The following is a 16,526-nucleotide window of genomic DNA, read 5'->3' as shown; positions in this document are numbered from 1 at the left end:
CAGAGTTAGTTCAGCCTCTCCGCAAAAATGAACAAGGACAGCATGAAGGTTAGAAGCAAGATGGAGTCAGTTAGGTCAGATCTCTTTCACTGTAATAATTGTCTCAGTTATAGTTTTTGCAAAGGCAGTTTCAACCCTCCGAGAGGTGACACAACGAGAGAAAATGTTTAGAGTTCATTTATTCTGTGAAAGTAGGTGAGACAATCTAGAAGTTTCTTTCAAAAAGGTGACGTAGAGTTGCCCGGTTTCTATCTCTTCCAAGCTTGATTGGTGTCACTTGCTTTAAACCAAAGTTGTGGGGTGGGGGGAGGGGGGAGGGATAGCTTTAGGAGATATACCTAATGCTAAATGACGAGTTAATGGGTGCAGCACACCAGCATGGCACATGTATACATATGTAACTAACCTGCACATTGTGCACATGTACCCTAAAACTTAAAGTATAATAATAATAAAATAAAATAAAAAAAAAAGAAACAACATATTCAAGTTGATAAGCTGTGTTTGCCCTAATCAAAGGGAAAAGTTTCTGATGCCGTCCCTGGAGGAGGAAATTGAATGGAATTGGTACTATATTCTTCCACCTCATGATACAAGAGCCCTCTGATTTGACAACCAGTAGAAGCATGGTCCAAAGAAAGCCTACCACAACATTTGTTCTAAGCCAAAGATGATAGAGTTTGCAGGGCACAGGGAAAAAAAGATGGCCAGAATCTCCATCTCTTACGTAGATGAGTATTCCAGGAAATGGAATACTAAGGCAGAGTAGGAGAGAAAATTAGGAGTTGATGTTAAAAAGTGAGGGTACATCCACACAGAGCACTTCCAAAGGCCTGTATCTTGTGGGGGCACATTTTAGTATGTACTTACCCTTCAAGTGCTTAAACCACCATGGAAATCTGCCTATATTTTCAGTGGGGGGTGACGTCCTAATGGTTCTTAGGAAGATCGGTGCCTACCTGCTTCCTGTTGAAATAGGGCTGCTGGGGTCCCACCCCCACCCCACCAATCATAAGGAGAAGAGGCCACAGATCTGCATGTGTGTAATTCACTGGCAGTAAGACTCCAGAGCTCTTTTCTTTGTTGGCTCCCCTATCCCAGCAGTGTAGTATGGGCACCTTCTCTTTTGTGGGACAGAGAGAAAGACCATTGACTCACCCAAGTAAACATTTCTCTCCACTTTGGAATCATTTGTGGTAATTGTTAATTTGACTGTCTCATTTTGGAAACTTCTATTTCTCTTGGTGACTGTGGGATCCCTCAAAGCTAAGAGGGACTGGATTAGGGGTTAGGGTTCACAGCAAGTAGCCAGCAGATTTGAATGGACTCTATGTCGAGATTTCCCAGGAATAAGGCCAAAAAAAAATCTGGAGATTTCCCTCTTGCCAAGAAAGCAGAAACTCAAGCAAGGACTTGAGACAGGTGACCTGGTTAATAATCAAGTGTCTCCCAACCACAGCACTTCCCTTGTGGTCCCAAGCACCCAGGCTTGGCACTCAAAGACAAGTGACAGAGTACAGGATACATCAAATACAGTATTTGCACATTATGGTTAAAAATGAATCCTCTTTTTTCTTTTTTTAAATTCTGTCTCTGTAGAGACTGTCAAAAATTGCCAATGCCCATTCTAATGCAAGTCATCACATCGTGGTATTGGGAAATGTTTTTAATTAGCAATAATCGCACCCTGGAGGAACCTCAGTAGCTACAATAGTGCCACTGCACAAAGCTTAAACTAACTTATTTTTATTATTCTGCTAGTGCTAATTTATTAAAATACAGATATGGTGTAAATAATTCAATTTCCTGCAATATGTCTTTTCTATTATTGCTTCTGGAACCATTTGATTCCTTCCATTTTCTTCTTATCACAAGCTAGTCTCTATTTATCTTGACCTATTTATTGTAACAAATAATGTTTTCCTAAAACAAATTAGGCCATCAGGCAGGTATTTTAAATGTTTTTTCTTCCCTTGTCATTTAGTAATTCTATTTGGCAAGAAAGATGTTCTATTGAACACTTAGAGAAATGTTCTTCTCTTGGGCTGCAGACTGTTTTATGAGCTTTGATCCGATTTTCTCAGTTGACTCATTCTTGAGCAGAATGCAATTTGGCCAAGCTTAGTATTAGAATATAGTGTGAGTTTTCAAATTTCTCTCCTTGTGGACAAGTCAACCTCTCAGTTCACATGCTGGAGGATATGCTATAAGGTAGAATGCCTACCATATTCCCCCCAAAAAATAGAAGGCCTTAGAAAAATTTGGCTTCCTTTTAGGTGTACGACCCCATCTTTTCACTCAGTATAAGAAAAGACTCCATCAAAGTTTCATATGTTGAAAAAAATCTTTCATTGGTTTGTGTGTGTTAGAGACTCATGATTTATCAAGTCATACTTACTCTAAGCCTTGCATTAGAAGTTACTGTGAGAGGATTTGTTACTAATTCTCCTCTTCTGCCTCTCAGAGTTTGCCCAGGTACTACCAACACTGTTCATTTAGAGTAGGTGAAAATCCTTGATATCTGATTAGGAAATGACGAAGAATTCTCAACTCTGTGTGCATATTGGAAACACCTAGGGATCTTTCAAAAATTGTCAACGTCCTACTTCTATCACAAAGATAATGACATCAGTATTTTTTACAATTCTCAAGTGATTCATAAAAAAATACCCAAGACTGAGAACCACTAACCACAGTTAACTTCCTAATTTTAGGTAGTTCAGAATAACACCCTTAATTTCCTCTCAGCTGCCATGGAGAAGAGAGACCTTGTAATAAAGTAGTTCTCAAAACTTGGTCCCCAAACCAGCAGCAACAAAATTATTTGAGAACTTGTTAGATGCCAATTCTCAGGTCCCACCCCACTGCATTAGAAACTCTGGAAGTAGGACCCAACAATTGTGTTTTAACAAGTCCTTCAGGTGATTCAGATGCACGCAAAGGTTTAGGAATCACTGCCGTAATACATCAATGCTTTTTCTTACTTTTAAAGTGCCACAGCACAGAATGACAAACAGAACATCAAAGCTGTGCCACTTCAGACTCGGAACTGTAGAATAAGGAAATAGGCCAATGCTGTTTCTTAATCCTGTTTCCTGTATTGTTGTCCATAAAAACTCCTATCTGAACCCCACATCTGCTCAATTCTTAATGTAAATTTTTGGTGAAAAATTTCCCCTTCTTCAGTTATTTTAATGGACAACATGGTAGAAAGTTAAGCCAAGGGGTTTGGGCCCTAAAACTCAAATATCCTCTTCCCCAGAGTTCTTTAAGTGATCTCTTTATTTTGCAAAATTGAATAGGAACAAATGACTTGATATGGAACAGTTCTTTTTCTAAAAGTTTGAAACTTAAACTGGCAGCTCAGACATGACTTGGCAGTTAGAAGCTCAATAAAATACCATTAGGGCAGGCTGTGACTCAATCACTCCTGTGTTTGAAAAAGAAGAAGAAAAATAAGAAGAAAGCTGACAGAAGGCTTTTCTTTTAAATCCATGCTTGTTTTGTTTCTTTGATTATTCTTCTTCTCATCCTCCTCCAGGTTCCCTCCCTCAAGGGAATTACATAATGGCAGGGAGACCTATCCATGGCCAGTAGGGTGTTGATGGCTGACAGGTGATCTCTTCAATTTCTTTGGTGATCACTCCAAAAAGTAGCTCTAAAAAATAACTTCTTGAAATATTTTTGAATCAATAAGAAGAGTCAGTGGAAAACTATAAAAGAATAATAACCACAATGTACATTTATAGACTATTGGTTTCCATTTTTTAGAAAAAAAAGACTGGGGACAGTTTAAAGTTTCCAGTTTTATGGTGGCTTTTTTTACCCAATAATTTTATAGTAAGTGTCTAAATTGTCTCCCTTAAAATAATCACAACATACAAAATATCCGAGACAAACATGCAGCTATTAAGAAAAAGTATTTTTTAAAAATTCACACAGCAATAAAGAAGAAAGGTAAGAACTATTTCATTTGATTATTTTAAAAAATAGACTAAGATAAGATTCCTAAAAGGAAGCCAGTAAAAATCACTCAAGACAAATTCTATCTTACTTAAGATATACCTACCTACATTCTGCATATTTGTTTCTTTCGGCCCTTCTCCAAAAAGAAACCTTTCTGTAATTCCAATTTGCACTATCAAAAGAGTAATCTGATGGATTGATGACAGGCCTCATCTCTTCCGTGTGAGACCATGATGTTGTGGGTACAATAGAACACTGCTGTCCACCCTTAGGTCATGAAGCCATTTCTGGTCATCTTGGGAAGATATCCCTGGGCAAAGAACAGCCTGGGACTGCTTCTTTGAGCAAGGAACACTGCTAGGCAAATTTATACCAGAAAGGAAAGTCAGGAGGACAAGCAAGTACATTGACATAGCCTGTAGAATTTCTCACTGACCTCTGGCAGAGCCATGCCTAGAACTCAGGCCATCTTAACCAAGTAATCTTCCAAATTCTCACCCCAACATGTAATTTTATTCAACGATAAGTTTAGCTAATATCACAGAGACAAGAAAGCAGCATAAACACAATTGCCTATTTCTTAGTATCAGCATGGCTGAAGATGTGTTTCCTGAGAAGGTGGTATTCTATGAGATGCGAATAGGAATTGCTTGTAAAAAAAATTAATGCTACCAATGTATAAATATTTAAATACATGTAATTCATATTTACAATTATATGTGGGTGTATATGTAAATATGTAATTATTAAATGTTTATTTTGTTACAAGACAATCTGCCTCTTCAGGAAGTGGTATGACATGTAACTAAATTTTTGATAATTGCACAGCTCAAGACATTTGATCTGAGTATTGACTCATCAAAAACACTTACTAAGAATCCTTCATTTTGTCAGGCAGCAATATAGTTACCTTTGGTGAATGTGCTTTTTTTGCTCCAATTACAATATGTATTTCCAATATTGGATATTTTTCGATAACCTCATTGCAAGTGTGTATTATAGCTCAGCAGCTCCCACTGGTGTGCCTTTGGTTCATTATAATGTACAACAGTGTCCCCCGGTCGAATATCCTGGAGAAATGTTGTTGAAGGTGATACTTCTAGCTTGGAGGAAGAGGAATAAACGGAGCTAGTTGCACTCAATATAGAGAGGCACCATAACTAACCATAACTAATCAGATAAACAATGTAAAGAGAGCAACCATTATTAAATGGCTCTTTTGTTATATGACAATCTTCTTCAGGAAGTGGCATGACATGTAACTAAATTTTTGATAACTGCACAGGCTCAAGACATTTGATCTGAGTATTGATTCATAAAAACACTTACTAAGAATCCTTCATTGTGTCAGGCAGCGATATAATTACCTTTGGTAAATGTTGTGCTTTTTTTGCTCCAATTACAAATATATATTTCTGATAGTGTAGAGATAAAGAATGCTCCATGACATTCCTGCATCTGCTTCATATCCAAGAAGTAGGACTCAGCCATTCTTACAGCTTCATGACCACTGCTGTTTGTCATCAGGAGAAGGCTGAAACACTCAGTGCTACTCCCCAAGAAGTTTGCCTGCTACCTGCTTGCATTCTCCCTTTCCACCCGCTGTCCCCAGTCTCCACCACCACTCCACCTCTCAGCTAACTCTAGTCTCCTCTTCCTCCTCATTATAGAGGGAAGCATGCTCTTAATTCTCTGGGTTCTCAGCATGCTGTTAGTTCTCTGGGTACAATCACAACAGAGGAGAGCGAGTCAGTACTCAACACTGTGGCCGCCCTTCCCTTGGAGCCTTAAGCTGGCTTGGGTAAATAAATGGCTAAGCATAATGGTGCTTTAAGGGAAAACAAAACTGATGTGAAGTGTGATGCAGTCTAAATGTAAGTATTTTTAAAATAAGAAAATACAAGATCTTAAAAAGAAAGGGAGTACCTCAAGAAACTTGAAGATCGTAAAATTTCTATCGAAGATAATATTAGAAAGCAAACCAAGTCAGTGTCACTGTGAAATGGGGTAACCCTTTCAAGACCTAAATCTAGGAGCACAGTTTGGAAACATTACATATTGCAGGTGGAAAGTCTTTTTTTTTTTCTTTTGGGAAAAATTTAATTTACCTTTAAAATAGCCCTTAATTTTAACAAAACAATTCAAGTAACCTCCTTAGGTGAACAAATATAAAATAAATATTCACACATTCTTATGGGGGAATAAAGTCACCATTAACTGAAAAGCAGATGATTTAGAATGAAAATGTACTATTTTACTCTTTTAATTATTCTTCCTCATTACACTATGTGCTCTGTGTTGGCAAGAGTCATAGCAGTCTGTTTTACTCATCTTGGTCTTCTCAGCCCACATAGCACAGGGTCCCACATACAGTAGGACCTCACACACTGTGGGATATATACACATATGAATAGACTATCGATGCTATGAGCATGACTTACAAAGTACTAGGGCAGTGCTTATCATGAGGAATTGTTAGCTCCAATTAGAGACATATCATTATGAATGCTTTTCAAACATGTTAAAATATGACACAAATATTATAGTGATATTTAATGTAATATTGAAGAGACTAAAGTTTAGATCATTCATCTTTCATTGTTTTCTATTATCTCAAATTCAGAATAATTACTGATACATTTTTTCTGTACAGTAGCACCTATTGAAGGTCATTTCACTTGTAGTTGCCTCACAATAAGCCCTCTTATTTTCTTTTATTGGACTCAGAAAACTGTGTATGTGCTGGTTTCAAAGTCAAGGGGTACTTTCTAATTAGATTTTACATGCATATTTTTTGTCATATCAAGGGTCTAATAAACTAGGGCAGGCAACAACACAAGAAATACACCTGAGTAAAAGTAAATACCTTCTCTTATCATCTTACCATGATTTCTGAAAAGACTTCTTTATGATAATCTGGATAACTTTATTTTTTCAATTTGATATCAGATGTTAAAATGAGCCATTTTCTTAAGCAAATTCCTTAGAGCCCTATTATGGTAGGACAGTGAACTGGATCCCAGCATAGTCATTTACTAAGCTGGGGCAAGTGTTTAACCATTAAGCCTCAGTTTCCTCATTTGTAAAATGCAGGTTTAAAAAACCTACCTTAAAGAGGTATTTTAAGATTAAATGATACGATGCATACAAGGTAGACAGATTGTGCTGGCATCTTTAATGGGCTCAGTGAAGACTGGGTGTCCTTGACAATAATGGCCACCCCCCCACTCCGCCTTTTAGACGTCATGTACAGAGTACCAGATGTGGTTCTGAGCACATGACAAATATACTCATTGAATTCTCATGTTACCCCTTTCAAGCACTATTATTATTCCCAGCTTACATAAGAGGAAGCTGGGGTACAAAATGATTGAGTGACTTGCCAAGATTTACACGGCAGGTAAATTGCAGAACTGGAATTTGGAGGCAGGCACTCAAGCACTACAATGCATGCTCTTTATAATTTCACTCTAGCCATTCATGTGACAGTTTTTAAAACCAGGTCACTCTACCATATACAGAAGAAGTATGCCTGTCCTATTAGATTAAATCAACATGCATGGTAAGTATTCTGAAGAAATTACAGCTGTTACTTGTGCAAGAAAGTTTTTTAAAAGGCACAATTTTCTGTGATTAGAAAAGGCCTCCACAGCTGCCTTTTCACTTGTGAATATCTATTTTTTAATTATTTGTATTGATACATAATTGTGCATATTTATAGGGTACAGTGCGAAGTTTCAATGCTTGTGTATGTTGTATGATGATTAAATCAGGGTAGTTATCATATCCATACTTTAAACACTGATCATTTATTTCTTTGTGGTGGTAACATTCAAAATCTCTTCTTGCTATCTTGAAATATACACCACATTGTTATTTGCTATAGTCACCCTACTGTGTAATAAAACAGTAGAACTTATTCTTCCTGTCTAACCGTAACTCTGTGTCTGTTGACCAACCTCTCCATGTCCTGTCCTCTCTCCCCTTCCCTTCTCAGTCTCTGGTAACCATTCTACTCTCTATTTCTATGAAATCAACTCTTTTAGATTCCACATATGAGTGAGATCATGTGGAGATTGTTTTATTGTGCCTGGCTTATTTCACTTAACATAATAACTTTCCGGTTCATCCATGTTGCTGCAAATGACAGGCAGGATCTTATCCTGCTTTATGGCTGAATGGTATTCTATTACATATGTGTGTATACATATACATATATGTATACATACATATATGTAATAGACATGTATGTCTATTATGTATGTATATCTAAAACACGTATGTAATATACATATATGTATGTGTACATACACGTATATGTAATAGAATACTATTATTAAATGTGATTATATATATATACAACATTTTCTTTATCCATTCATCTGTAGATGGACATTTAGGTTGGTTTCATATCTTGGCTATTGTGAATAGTGCTGCAGTAAACATAGGAGTGCAAGTATTTGTCACCATGCTGATTTCGTTTTTTTCGGTTTTTTTTTTTTTTGAAATGGAGTCTTGCTTTGTTGCCCAGGCTTGAGTGCAGTGGCATGATTTCGGCTCACTGCAACATCCACCTCCCGGGTTCAAGCAATTCTCCTGCCTCGGCCTCCTGAGTAACTGGGATTACAGGCATATGCTACCATGTCTGGCTAATTTTTGTATTTTTAGTAGAGACAGGGTTTCACCATATTGGCCAGGCTGGTCTTGAACTCCCAGCCCCAAGTGGTCCACCCACCTCGGCCTCCCAAAATGCTGAGATTACAGGCATAAGCCACCACACCTGACCAATGATTTCATTGTCGTTGGATATAAACCCAGTAATGGGGTTGCTGGATCATACAGTGGTTCTATTTTTAGTTTTTTGAGAAACTTCCACACTGTTTCCATAGTGGCTGTACTGATTTACATTCCTACCAACAGTGCATTAGAGTTCCCCCTTAGCCACAACATCACCAGTATTTGTTGGTTTTTGTCTTTTTGGTAATAACTATTCTAACAGGGGTGAAGTGATACCTCGTTGTGGTTTTGATTTGCATTTCTCTAATGATTCGTGATGTTGAGCATTTTTTCATATTTGCTATTTGTATGTCTTTGTCTTTTTTTTTTTTTTTTTTTTTTTTTTTTTTTGAGATGGAGTCTCACTCTGTCACCCAGGCTGGAGTGGAGTCGTGCAATCTCAGCTCACTGCAACCTTTGCCTGCCTCCCGGGTTCAAGTGATTCTCCTGCCTCAGACTCCAGATTAGCTAGGATTACAGGTGTGCACCACCACGCCTGGCTAATTTTTGTAATTTTAGTAGAGACGGGGTTTCACCATATTGGTCAGGCTGGTCTCGAACTCCTGACCTCGTGATCCACCCGCCTCGGCCTCCCAAAGTGCTGGGATTACAGGCGTGAGCCACCACACCCAGCCTATTTGTATGTCTTTTTAAGGAAATGTTTATTCGGGTCATTTGCCCATTTTAAAATTGGATTATTTGTTTGTATTGGCACTGGGTTGTTTGAGTTCCTTAGATAGTCCTGATATTAACCCTTTGTCAACTGCATAGTTTACAAATACTCTCTCCCATTCTGTAGGTTGTCTCTTCACTCTATTGATTGTTTCATTTGCTGTGCAGAAGCTTTTCAATGTGATGTGTCTCATTTGTCTATTTTTGCTTTTGTTGCCTATGCTTTTGAGCTTTTATTCAACATCCATTTATGTTTTATTCTGTCATGTTCAAAATACACATTTTCATGTAATTATTTAAATGCAGTGCATTTATAATCTTTCTTAAAACTGTATTTGCCATTTGTTTACACAGGATGTTTTCTGAATATCATTCCAACTATTTTCATTTAAGTATCTAGTTCGGCTTGATACTGAATTTGTCTGTGTAATTTTCTTGATAGCCTAAAATGATTTAAACCATGGAGTTGGCTTCAGAGGGTAAAATGTTAATCAGTGAATGCATTGTCAAGAGAGAAAGAGGATTTCTGGAGACATGTTAATAAAGAAAATGGTTAAAAAGAAAAGAGAAGTGACACAACCTACATCCTGTGCCTCTATGCCTCAATATCTTAAAGAAATAGAATTGGGATGGAGGTTAACTTATCCCTTTTTATGAAACATTATCAAGAACTGAGAGTATTAGTGATCCTCTTCTGGGTACTTACTCTGCCAATACCAAGTAATTATTATTCCATTCTGAATAGATTTTGTAATAGAAATTTTGAGGACTGGAGTCAGCCTACAATCATGTCAGATTGTCAGATAATTCCACTGAAGGGAAAAATAAGATAATGAGAATCCCAATTAAATGAAAAAAATGGGGCACCATTGAAATACGGAAACAGACATAGTCCCTAAAGTAATATACGTATTCAGATTGCTTACACTATTGACCATAAACAGACACATTTAAAGAGAAAGACGTTTTCTATTAATAATTCATCACTTTTTAAATGGCGGCAATGTATCAGACACGTTATAAACTACAGCTACAAAGGACTAGACCATGTTTTTAAAGTTCTTGCCCAAAAAATGCAGAGACAGGCCTGTGAACAGAAACTTAGCATTTAACACTAAAGCAGGCAGAAAGGTTTCATACTTTTCCTCATAAATGAAGACAGTATGGCAGTATGGCGATTCCTCAAGGATCTAGAACCAGAAATACCATTTGACCCAACAAGCCCATTACTGGGTATATACCCAAAAGATTATAAATCATTCTACTATAAAGACACATGCACACATGTTTATTTCAGCACCATTTACAATAGCAAAGATGTGGAACCAACCCAAATATCCAACAATGATAGACTGGATGAAGAAAATGTGGCACATATACACCATGGAATACTATGCAGCCATAAAAAAGAATGAGTTCATGTCGTTTGCAGGGACATTGATGAAGCTAGAAGCCATCGTTCTCAGCAAACTAACACAGGAACACAAACCCAAACACTGCATATTCTCACTTAAAAGTGGGAGTTTAACAACGAGAACACATGGACACAGGGAGGGGAACATCACACACTGGGGCCTGTTGGAGAGTTGGGGGCAAGGGGAGGGAGAGCATTAGGACAAATACCTAATGCATGCGGGGCTTAAAACCTAGATGACGGGTTGATAGGTGCAGCAAACCACCATGGCACATGTATACCTATGTAACAAACCTGCACATTCTGCACATGTATCCCAGAACTTAAAGTAAAATAAAAAAACAAAAATTAAAAAAAAAAACACTTCAATAAAAAAAAAAGATGTCTGTGAACCAAAAAATGTTAAAGTCCACTGAAGATTTCATGTTGACATGTTATGAGTCTGGATTTTTATCCTGAAGGTTATGTGAAGCTATCTAAAGATTTTAAACAGGGGAAATCTTTTATTCAGATGTGAGTTTCGAGTACAATCAGCCTGATTTGGGGTTACAGAAAGGAAAGCTGTGGGTCAGAAAGGAGGGATGCTGACAGCTGTTATGAGGGTCTGCAATGAATAATCAAGGTAAAACAAGAGAAGCGACTGAACTCAGGCAGTGTCAGTAGAAGTGGACAAAAGGAGACTGATTACAAAAATATCTAGGAGGTACAGTCAACAGGATTTTGGGGGAGGTAGGATTCAAGAGAAGAGAAAGAGGACTTGGACCACCGGGTATATCTGAGGGGCCATTCAGTGATATAGAAATGAAGGAAGTGAAGCAAGCCAGGGGAGGGGTCAGTGCAAAGAGGAAAAAAGTTAAATTCAGTCTGTAATATCTGAGTTCAAAATACCAACGAGACAGCCAATAAAAATGTTTACACAGTAATAACTGGGTGTATGGAACTGGAGCGCAATAAAGAAATGCAAGCTGGAGATCCAGGCTTGGAAGTCATCAACTCATTTAGGCTATACTTGCTGCCAAAGGAGCACATAAGATTGCACAATGAAGAGGAGTAGCATGCAGAGATGTATGTCAGGAACCCAGTGAACCCCAGACATATAGGAGGAAAAAGCTGGAAGAAATAACAAAAGAAATCAGAAGAAAACCAACAGAAAATGTTGCCCCAAAACTCTCCTCAACTGGCTTTCAACAAGAAGGTAGCTATTAGTAAACAATGACAAATCTTATAGCATTTTAGAAGACACAAAAACCTAAGTTTCTTCTCTAAGATTACTGAACATAGCAGAGCGAATGAGTTTCATATATGGTCTTGCTTTATCTACGGAAAGTGGGCCGAAAGTTTTTCTGGGACATGTCCTTTTCTCCTCCAGATGGTAGGCGGGGATTTGTGGCCTGGGTCTTCTTATGGGAAACACCAAGAAGAGGAAGGATAGCACCAGAGATAGTGGGGCAACTGCCCGAGAGCGAGGCGGCACTGGCTCACTATCCCACAGCTATGCCCGCCACCCTTCCTCCGTATAGGAAGGGCCAGATTCTAGAGACAGGCTAAAATGCCTGATAGTTGTTTTGCTTGCTTTTATTCAACTAGGAATAAAAAGAAACCAACATGAGGAACACTCTTTGCTGCAATTTTCCACTGCATCGCTTTTAACCCTGCCCTTTCTCCTGACTTCAAAAGAGTGTTATGAGGACATGATCCTACAATCTTTTACAACTATCTTGAGTCCGTAGATATAGACATGACATCACTGACATATTGAGGATGACAGAGCTTACAGATGGAAGGAAAATGGGTCTTGTGTACTATTATTGAATGCCTAAAACAAACTGGAACACACTAACGTCTGGACTTTTTGTTACATGAAAAAAGAATCAAGCCATATCATTTAATTCTATTTCAGTAAGCTATTCTGTTACTTGCAGTGGAGCATTCTACCTGCTAACCCAACATACTCAAGGCCTAAGCAATGCTATTTAAACATAAATAGAGTAAACATACCTGCTCTGAACAGAAGCCACAGTGCTACTTCTGGAAAAAAAATCAGACTGTGCAAAATGTCTAACAAACAGGGCAATTTCATATACTTTCCTATTATAATGCAAATGCCTATTTTGACAAAGGCAGTTGAAGCATACAGCCTGAAGTATCTATCATGGTCAAGTTTAAGATTAATGATTCCAGGAAAGATTTGAGCTGAAACACAACAAACTAATAAGCTCTGCACATATCTGTTGTTGAGCTTCCACAGAAAAAGAACAAAGCGTGTCAGAAGAACAGATTAGAATATACAAACAGACTCCTCCCTGTGCCTTAACTTCAGGTTTGAAGCCAGATTGTTTGGTTTTTAAATTTTAGATGTAGCGTCTTTCAACAATCAACAGTATAAATTTCTATAATAATGTTCTCAGAGATAGCAGCAAATCAGACCATTAGGCCAGAATTAAAATGAACATAGAGGCCAAGCACGGTGTCTCATGCCTGTAATCCCAGCATTTTGGAAGGCCAAGGCAGGAGGATCACTTGAGCCCAGGAGTTTGAGACCAGCCTTAGCAACATAGTGAGACCTTCATCTCCATAAAAAGAAAAAAAAATGAACATAGAACGAAATCAAGTTAATGGACATTATCAGAGCCTGTGCCTCCATTTGGCAGTTATCATCCAGGAAAACAATGCATAAAACAAACATTCTCTTTCAACTTTCCACACAATTAAACTCTTTTAGAGTAATAGTAGAAGTCTGCAACTTCCAAGGATACTTAGGAAGATTGCTTTTCCTTCCTAAACATCTTCTTTATTCTTACAACCTACAAAATTAGCAAGGCACTATCTATGGGTACTTAAAAAATTGGTGAGTATTACTCATACTGACCTATGATCTCAGAGTCAGCAAACAAAGAGAAAGTTCTCATAAAAGCTGTTAGCCTGACCTTATTTGATGTTCAAGATCCGCACTTAATGCAAATATATTCTTGTGATGATTTCTTTGTCAACTACCGTGATGTCCTACTGATGATCAGTAAAACAGAATCCCCTAAGCATGCTCTAAGATCACATAAAGACTTCTCTTGCTTTCCTTTAGCCCCAACACAATCCAGCTGTCTGAGCCACTGGGCAAATATTGTCTGCCTAAAATCTACCCAGTGACTTTAACCAAATTATCAAGGCCTCTGAATGTCAGAGGCCAAATCTGTTGCATTGAAATCCTCCATTTGTCCAAGAATTATCTATTTCCATCTAGCTCATGAGACACACAAATTTCAACAACAACTATTGGGTTCTGAAACAATAATTAAGGTGAACAGGAGACTGTAATGTGCTTATAATGAATAGAAAGATGGGGTGCACAAATAGATCTCTCCACATGTAAATAGCAGCCATAATGCTTTTCTTCCAAACATCATGTTATTAGTGTTGTGAGAGATATATTGCCTTTTCTGCAGTCACAGGTATTGTTACTCACCAGATAAGTTGTTTTTGAAAAGCAAGATTCCTCAATTGTGAGTGTGTTTCTGGATACTAAGACAAAAAATAGCCCTTTTGAAAAATTTGGCGAGTTCAAAATTATAAGCTTAATATAATGCTCTTCCATTAGGAGTAAATCCACAGGCAGAGCTGGAAGCCACTTCATATTATTTTTTAACAAAGCCTAACTATAGAGAATTAGTAGGATTATCGTTGTATCAAGGAAACCAGAAACATTATTTCAAACAAGGTCTCTGCAAATCAGCAGCTAGAAGAACAAAAGTTCAAAGCATCCTGGGATGCTGGGTGCCAGGAAATTCCTTAAAGTCCTCCACTGAAGTGGATATGTTCATGACAACAATCCTTATTTTGATGGAAGTAGCTTTTCAAGATCCATTCTCCAAGGTCACTAGGTCAAGAAAAGTCTTTCCTTACATTGGTTTTGAATGTTTATTTAATCCTCCAATTCACCTATCTTGTAGCATTTTTTACTGGTATTTGATAGTACATTAGAATAACCAAAGTGCTGTTCATTTTTTATTAGGGCTGATTAACTGGAGATATTTTGTTTGTAATTTCCCTTTTTATTTTTATTTTTTTACAAATAGCACTTTTTATTTGCCACTATTTGAAGTCTGAACTTTAAACAGATTCTTGGACTGGTGGTTCATATCCATCAGCTCTTTCAACTTTAGCACCTGTCTCGTCCCCAGCAGCTTTTCCAGAACTACTGCCTTCACCATGAAGCTCCATGAGCTTTCCCAGTTCAAACTTGGGCTTCTTCAACATTTTTACTTTTCTAACGAAGACATCATAGAGAGGATAAATAGATTGGCAAGTCTTTTCTATGTCTTTTCCAATGCTGTCTGGAATCAATTTATTGACCACTTCTTTCAAGTCATTTGTCTGCACCTCTGGAGTCATGATTTCCATCATCTTCTTCCGGATTTGGCAGACCTGTTGTTGCTGAGCATAAGAGGTCTTCCGTATCTGATTGCTGCATTTTTTAGTAAAAGCAACACAGAACAGACAAAGCAAGTAACCATCGGTAGTCTTGACATCAACATGAGCTTCAATCATTGTCTGCCATTTTTTGACCATGGAACACATTTTGTCATGGGTAAGATCCATGCCATGGAAGTTAGTCAGGCAGTTTTTGCCCTGAACATCTTCAGTAATCAGCTGAATTTTCTAAATGCAACGTCGTCATTCTGCAAATCAGCAAGACTCACTTCAAACACACGACCCTTGAGACCATCAGATGCAATTTTGGTTCCCTGGGTCCTGGTGATGAGCGTCTTTCCAATATTTCTTATATTGAATATAGTAGGTGCTTTCGCATCAAACCAATCTTTCTTAGAAAATGGATCAACCACTTTCTTCTTGGCTCCCTTTTTGCCTCCTTTCGTAAGGTGCTTGTTCTTGCCCACCACCATGGTGCTGGTCAGAGAGCCAAAAGGGCAGAAGTCTGTAATTTCCCTTTTTAATATGGGCAACCTGCCAGGAGCCTACAGTTGCCTCTATCCACAGGCAAAGCAGAGTTCTAACAGAATGACCTAAGGGTGCAATGCTAAAAGCCTTTATGTTTTCTACTTATGTGTGGCTAAAATTGTCACCTGTAGCAACTGTGTATCTTTATCTTCTGTAACTTGCAGTAAGGTAGTTTTTGTGGAATTTTTCTTTTAAAATACAAATATATCATCTTGCACTCTAGTTAATGTCTGGGCTCATTAGTAGTCACTAAAAACTATTGCATTTGATGAGCAAAGAAAGAATCCTGAGAGTGAAGACAGATACACTTTGAGGAGAGCTAAAGGCAGAGGATGACAAAAAACTTCACAGCATGAGAAGAGCCTGATGACAGCTGTTAGGGACTAAATGTATCTTACCAAAATTCACATATTGAAACCCTAATCTTCAATGTGACTGTATTTGAAGACAGAGCTTTTAGGAAGGTAATTACAGTTAAATGAGGCCATAACAGTGGGGCCCTAATCCAATAGGACTAGTGCCCTTACAAGAAGAGGATAGACATCAGAGCTCACCCATTCTCAGCCCCAACACCAGCCCTGAGTACGTGAGTTCAGGGGAAAGGCCATGTGCAGACACAGCAAGAAGGTGGCTATCAACACCACAGAAATGGAGGCCTCACTAACCCTGCAGCAACTTGATCTCGGATGTATAGCCTCCCAAAGTGTGGCCAAATAAATGTCTGTTGTTTAAGCCACCCAGTCTG

At 38.1% G+C, this 16,526-nt stretch overlaps 1 long non-coding RNA gene, 1 other non-coding gene and 1 pseudogene across 2 annotated transcripts in view; all 3 read right to left on the bottom strand.

The window, feature by feature from the left end:
- Positions 1–1,590: 1,590 nt before the first annotated feature.
- On the bottom strand, positions 1,591–1,731 carry LOC112437835 (U4 spliceosomal RNA). Its single transcript, XR_003026337.1, has one exon. It is a non-coding gene; the product is annotated as a U4 spliceosomal RNA (small nuclear RNA).
- Positions 1,732–4,098: 2,367 nt separating this feature from the next.
- Positions 4,099–16,526, bottom strand: part of LOC134729236 (uncharacterized) — a 36,160-nt gene continuing 23,732 nt past the window's right edge. The window contains exon 3 of the long non-coding RNA XR_010110123.1: positions 4,099–4,323. This is a non-coding gene — a long non-coding RNA (uncharacterized LOC134729236). The remainder of the gene's footprint in view (positions 4,324–16,526) is intronic.
- Positions 14,594–15,726, bottom strand: LOC100980005 (small ribosomal subunit protein eS1-like; annotated as a pseudogene).

The sequence above is a fragment of the Pan paniscus genome, chromosome 17 (assembly GCF_029289425.2).
Source record: "Pan paniscus chromosome 17, NHGRI_mPanPan1-v2.0_pri, whole genome shotgun sequence".
NCBI lineage: Eukaryota > Metazoa > Chordata > Mammalia > Primates > Hominidae > Pan > Pan paniscus.
The sequence above is the reverse complement of the archived record's forward strand: the minus strand, read 5'-3'. Positions and strand labels throughout refer to the sequence as shown.